Genomic DNA, 7322 nt, shown 5'->3' with positions numbered 1-7322 from the left:
TGGACATTGTTTTGTTTTTGTGTATAATTTAAAACGTATTTTGTCTTGTACCGATTCAAACATGTTTATTAATGCAAAGTTTTTGGTGCATTTAATTCAGATGAAGAACAAACACATAACTAGGTATTTAAAAGGTTGAAGAGCAATGTTATGTTTATTTCAAGTTATTTCTATTACAACTTTAAATCTTTGAAGGTGGAAAAGAAATTTTTTAAAACCCTAATCCAGTAACTGTAGATTTAAGACGCCCCTGGACGTGGGGACCCCTCTATTAATATAGACTAATGTCACGGCGGCTGAGTGATTAAGCGCGGGACTTCCGAACCTGGGATTTTGAATTTCTGGATTTTCAGGGCGCCCCTGAGTCCGCCCAACTCTAATGGGTACCTGACTTTAGTTGGGGAAAGTAAAGTGGGTTGGTCGTTGTGCTGGCAACATGACATCCTGCTTGTTACGATTGGCCAAAAAAAAAAAAGGATGACATTAACATCACCTGCTGATCGTATTTCGATCGCCCCAATTCTCCAGCTTGAACAAAAAGATGCTATTTATTCTTCGGAGAATTTGTGGAGAAATAACACATTGTTTAATACAGTGAGTCATTGTAATTCTAAATGCCGTCATTGATATCTCAACCTTTTTTATATGATTTTAACACAGGCGAACACGATAGATGCTACAGTCCCCATACTTTTTTATGTTTTTAGAATTTTGATATTCAGTATTTAACTCCTTTCCTTTCTTATATGTCATAAAATGGACTCGGAGTTTAATCTAAGAACCATAGACATATATATATAGACTGGACGATAAAGAACAAATTATTATCGGAAATATTTGGGAAAAGATAAGTTTGTAGATCCACATCACAAACCTATATATATTTGCCTATGTCTATGATTATAAAACAAAGACAAAATATTGGGAAATTGGCAGTTTTGCACTTTTCAAAACTAAAGATCAAAGGTATATATTGGCTGAAATGTTAGTCCTAGAATTTATAGCTCAATCGCCGCCATTTTTTTTTCACATAGATAGAGTACATAAAACATATTGACTTCCCCCAAATAAAAATAACTTCCTACTTCCAGTCTATATTTATTTATGTCTATGCTAAGAACGCAGAAAAGATGGAATCGTCTCAAAACACCATACATGGAACTATACTAATGGAACACCAGCTTCGAGTTTTTTACAAAGCCAAAGAGAGTCGAAGTGCCGTCGCGCATCATTTTCGCGCATGGTGCAATGTGGAGAAATCCATGATGATGCCAAAGAAGAGATTTACTCAGTCAGTCCCTTGCAATGGGTGTAAAACTTTCGTACGCTCTATTTGATTAGATGTGTAAAAACTTCATCCATTTTCTGACTATCTGATATAATAGATAAAATTTTCTCGAATAAGAGATCGTCACAAAAGTTATTTTTTTCGACCACCCTATAAAATGCCACATTTTTTCAAAAAAATAGAATCTAAATTCCGAAAATACAATCTTTCAGTGTTTCTGTGTTTGGTTTATTTACACTAAATCTGGATGAAGACCTGTCTACCGTTCCGCTAAATGCGTATTTGTTACGATATACTAAATTGCACGAAATAAAAATAAAAATAGGAGGCCTAATACAGTTTTGACACTCCAAGCTACGCATTTCTAATCGTTTTTTTATTATTATTATCGAAAGGACTAGGCTATAGGCATACACGTCTCGTGGGAAACAAATAAAAAGTTCATCTCGGTAATACAATTGTAGCCTAAATAAAATGACCAAAAAAAAAAAAAAACTATAGCCTAATCTAAAATGTAATAGATCTAGAGCTAGATTTTCTTGGACGAATGAATTAAAATAAGTATAAATAATATGTCATATGAATCTGATAGATCTAAAACAAATACTGATAGAGTCAATTAATTATTAGAATTACTTGACTACCAACTGGGTATTTTTATTGCCAAAATACAATGTTTTTTATTTGCATTTATTAAAAACAACAACCAAAAATTAAGCGTTCTACGCAACTAGATCTAATATTAATAATATAGATTCTAGTTCTAGATCCAGAAAGCTACTTCTCTAATTCAGTTTTCTAGTTTAATTCTAGTTAGATCTAGATGTCTCGACCAGTAGATCTAAATCTAGCCAGAGTTTTTGTCATGGAATAGATCTATAAACCTGCAGCCGCCTACTGATCACGATATGACAGATACTATTGATGAGATACTCTCTCTACTTCTTTTATTACTATTATTACTGTCTTAGTGTCTATATAATATCTAGATCTAGTAATAGATCACAGTAAAACTCAATGTGTACTTCCGACTTTAGCTCAACAAATCTACTCCAAAGTATACTAGTAAAGTCACACAGTGTAAAGGATCATTATATATTCAAATAAAAAATGTATAGGCCTAAATGAATCGAATAATCAGTCACTAATTTGACTAATCTAAATTGTTATTTTTTAAATGGCAAGTGCTATTGATGACTTCTGACTTGTACACGAGTTGCAGACATTCTAGCTTTTATTTTGATGACATGTTACGATATATCAATGATATTTAGATAAACGCAAGTACCTAGAGGAACAGAGAGAAGGACCATTTAATATAAGGCAAAGGAGTAAGATGTTTATAATCCATCAAACTCACAGAGGACTTCTGTCATTTGTGACGGCATTTCATGCATTTACAGAAGCTACAAACTATGCTACAAAAATGATAGGCTTGTCTTTGATTCCTAAGACTTATGAGGAATGCTATCTTTCCAGAGGCTATTCAGCCCCAGCTGTGACCTACATATTATGCCACACTCAGCACAGGCATAACCATTGTCCACCTGTGGTAGAATCAGTTTTTTTTTTTTTTTGCAGTCTACCCTCGGCAATTAATTTTCATTGGTGTATACCACACCTTTGTAAGTGACCTCCAGCTGTCTCGTTCTGAAGCTGTATGCAACCAGGTGCTCTCTTATTCTATGTCAGTTAAAGTAAGTTGGCGCGTAAGCTTGTCTTTAAAGCATTTCTGTGGTACCTCTTTACATGTATATGACATGTTAGGCAAATGGTTTAGCCTATCGGAATGCCATTTCGGAAAGTATAGGTGCTTAAAATGAAACTCCAAATATCTGGACTTCCAGTTACCAAGAAAATAAGCTTAGGTTTCAAAGAGACGACACTGGCACTTCAGCTAAGACGATCAGTAAAATTAATAGCAACTTTAATTGCAGTCCACCAAACAAGATAAAAAAAAAAAAAGTGTGGCTTCAATAGCAGTGATGATATTTAGTTTACTTTTATCTCATTTACTAGTATTACTATTTCATTGACTAAGGTTTTTTATTGTCAAATAGGCATAAGTACATGTACTAGTTCCTGCAATTTGATGAAAAATAATAATTAAATTGTGTATAGTCTATATACAAATGTTTATAAGAGATCACAGCTTAGCTTAATTTACTTAATATTTTAAAACTATGATTTTGTGTTCTGACTCTACTCTAAATAAATTATATTTTATTTTAAAAATGCAAAGTTGGAAATTCTGTTCTGATGAAAAAAAATTTATTAAACTAAAGTAGATGTTTATGGTTCTTTTGTATTTATTTTTAAATTATTTATTCATTAAAAATTAATTGCTCATTAACATTTACTTGAAGTAAAGATCAAAAACACAAATTCAAAACATGATCAGCTCTCAATTCATGCAGATCACAGCCCATCACTTAAATGTATTTACTGTCAATTCTACAGACTATTCATTTCAAAATGTTGCTTTAAATTGTTATATGACACAATCAAAGTACTGGTACCTCACATTGATGAAGGCCTAAAGCAGCTGAAATAATGACAAATTTTCATTCACTAACTTGTACTGTCATTTATTATCAGATGTGTTAAAACTAATGACCTGTATATATAATTGATTAAGAAGGAGCATCAACAAATCTTGAACAATAATTGTCTACAGAAAAACTTTATTCTTATCCAAACAATATACATTTACAATGTATTTAAACAAGTTAATTTATACAAATCTGTATGGCCTAAAGATTATAGCGTATTTTGAGCATTGTGTGAATACCAAGTTACATTATTACATGAAAATAGTGTACTCATTTTTTAAATATTCTGGGTAATAAAAATTAAAAACTAATATGATACAATAAAATTGAAGCATTAGTCAAATTTAAAAAAAATTTCACTCAAGATCTACGTGAACTCTATGATTGAAAAAAAATCATTTTGAAATTAATTTTAAAAAAATAATAATTATGGTATGGTTCTTTAGTCAATGGAATGATAGCAACAATTTGAATTATTTAACAATTTCATGATTATCCATTCATCTCAATATACTTATAACTGAAAAATAATTCATAAGGTTTAGATACAACCATTTGAAATAATGATTATAATTTTTTTCTTAATTTGCTTTTTAATTCAAATCTAATATAAACAAGATTTCCTCTGTCAAGAAACTTATGATGGAACAACATGCATATTCTTCTCAGTAAGTTTTGCAAAGGGAATTAAGAATATATGATGTTGCTTTTTTTTGCCAACATTTTAAACCTTCGCACCAGGTTTTAGTTTTAAGGAGAATGCACCATATTTTATATGTTTACTTTTGTTAGATTCTTATTTTAATTTTAAAAGAGTAAAATTTCCCTTACATATCTTGCAATCTATGGGGCAGATGATATAAAGTTTATCAGTTTCTGTGCCCCATGGTCAGCGAGGGTGTCATGTACCCAGCACAACAACCAACCACCTTTTGAAAAAAAAATCCCATTTCAGACCTCACAATCTATAGGGCAGATGATATTAAGGTCATTTGATTCTTTGGCCAGTGCATCATGTGGCTAGCACAACAACCAACCATCTTTACTTTCCAAAACAAAAGTCAGCTACCCATTAGAGTTAGGTGGACTCAGGGGCACCCAAAAATCTAAAAAATTTAAATGTGAGTCTTCACAGAGATTCAAACCCATGACTTAACCATTCAGCCATGGATCCCCAAACTGCCTTTATTTATTCCTTACTATTGCCATGTAGCCTTTTGAATTCTGAAATTGAAAATCCCAGTCTTAATCGAACCCAGGAACCCTCAGTTCAGAAGCCAAGTGCTTTACCACTCATTCACTGCACTCACTATTGTTTTAATGGGGCTCAGATTAATAGTTTTCAAGTACAATATCAAACAGATTTAAAGAAATACTAAATCCAAACCTGTTGGCTGAATGACAGGATATACATAAATATGTATAGAGCTTACAGTATAATAAATATATCTTAAATTAAAATTGGTCCAAGACTTTTATTTTGCAACATGATGGGATTTTCCTTTCTGGTGGTGCTATGCAGGAGTCCAAGAATCTCATCTTTTCTCATAACAGAAAGTTATCTAGTTATAAAAATAAATAAAAGGATTTTTAAAAAATAAAAATATGTGTGACATATGTGTTGACCATGCTAAACGTATATATGTTATTAAGTATAATTATATAATTTTGCCATTCTAAAAATAGTCTGCACCTAAAAGGAGCTACTGTGTTAATGTGTAGACATGGCCCTGACCTTAATAGTTATGAATTATTACTAACGGTGAAGGCAGATATTCAGTTAATTTGATGGACATTGCCTCATCTAAAAGCAAATATAACATATATTTTGATTTACATTTTCATGGAAAACTAGTTTTTCAAAAATACAAGTACTTCAGCTTATGAGAAAAGTGCATTGGGAAAAATTGCAGTACCTTACCTTTAAGAGGTGCAACCAATCATTGACTTGTCAGGAATGCATGCCTTTTTCTTGCATTTCCAAACATAACTGTAATTATACAATTAGGCATAATGGCTAATTTCTTTTGAAAACATTAAAATTAAAAAATAATATTATTAAATTGAATACATTGTTGTATCAAACATACAAATTATCAGACATAATTTTGCCTCATTTCATCTAACAGTTTATTGTAAAGGAATGGCCTGCACAACAGCCAAGTATATTAGGCATTCATGAAAGATGAATTTGCTTAAGAGTGTTATAAAAAAAAAACTAGAGAAAAATGTTACATTCCATCCCTGATATTTGGATGTTGCTTGACCATGAAAATCACACTTCATAAAACATCTTTTAGATAACTAAAATAAAAATTGTATAGTAATACTTACAATAAATATTGAATGGATGCCAATATTATTAATGTCTGCCCAGAGAGTAGAAATAGTATAAGTATGATCCTTGAGCCATTCTGGTACATCATCAGAACTGGTTGGCATGGTTCTACTTGTTAATAACTGAAACATTACAAACATTTTTTTTAATTTATAATTTATCACAGACTAGAATAGAAATGTTGCCAGGAAAAATACCAATGGTTAGAATGCACCTGATGATACTTTTGTAGCCTTAAAATGCACCAAAACTTCATTCATTAAATCTGATAAGAAACATATATGTATCACACAAGTCCAAGTTGATCAGAGTGTCATAGCAAATAATTAACTAGATATGTGAGTTTTATATTAAAGTGCTGAATTTCAGGGGATGGATCCAACTTGACACCACATCATTTATTATTTCATGAACTCATGGGTCTGGGCATGGCATGGAATGGGAACTATTATTAAATGTATGGGGTGTAGGCGAGGCATGGATTATAAATTGTCTTGTATAGATTAGATTGGGTAAAACTTCCCATCGAAGGTAACTGATAGATCTGGATCAATTATAAATTTATGGGATCTAGGCCTGCATAAATTTTATCTTTTATTTATATATTTTATGTACATAAATAACTAGTCTAGAATGTATAATTATATCTTAATAATAATTTTTGTAGATGTCATATAATATCTAAAATATAAGTATAGATCAGTAGATTTAGAATTTTAGCTAGTAAATATTTTTATATTCCAAATCTAAACTGGATCTATATATATATTGTATATCTATCTAGAATTTAGATCAGTAGATTTAGTATTTTAGCTAGTAAAATACTTTTATATTCTAAATCTAAACTGGATCTAGATCTAATTATTCTAGAAGCTTAGATCTAGAAGACTAGTTGTCAGGATTTGACTACACTATGGCTAAGGCTAATGCACTAGCTAAGTAGGCCTACTAGATAGATCAAGAGACAGAGTACTAATAGTAATAGACTCTTGCCTCGTTGGGCCTCTCAAATCAGCTACAGACTTTAGAGACAATTTAGGAAGGTGAATTTTGATCCAATTTTAAGATCTAACTACAAACTACAAGTTAGAGTCTAGCTAGAGATGCTAGAACTAGTCTAGAAGGCTGATCAATTAAAAATAAA

General features: G+C 31.3%; 1 long non-coding RNA gene across 1 annotated transcript; it reads right to left on the bottom strand.

Annotated features, from left to right (window-relative positions):
- Positions 1–3923: 3923 nt before the first annotated feature.
- Positions 3924–6807, bottom strand: LOC129927171 (uncharacterized). Its single transcript, XR_008778766.1, has 3 exons — positions 6175–6807; positions 5762–5830; positions 3924–5402 (listed from the first exon to the last, which is right to left on the bottom strand). It is a non-coding gene; the product is annotated as an uncharacterized LOC129927171 (long non-coding RNA).
- Between the last annotated feature and the right edge of the window lie 515 nt (positions 6808–7322).

The sequence above is a fragment of the Biomphalaria glabrata genome, chromosome 7 (assembly GCF_947242115.1).
Source record: "Biomphalaria glabrata chromosome 7, xgBioGlab47.1, whole genome shotgun sequence".
Lineage (NCBI taxonomy): Eukaryota > Metazoa > Mollusca > Gastropoda > Planorbidae > Biomphalaria > Biomphalaria glabrata.
This window is presented reverse-complemented; position numbering and strand designations above follow the sequence as displayed.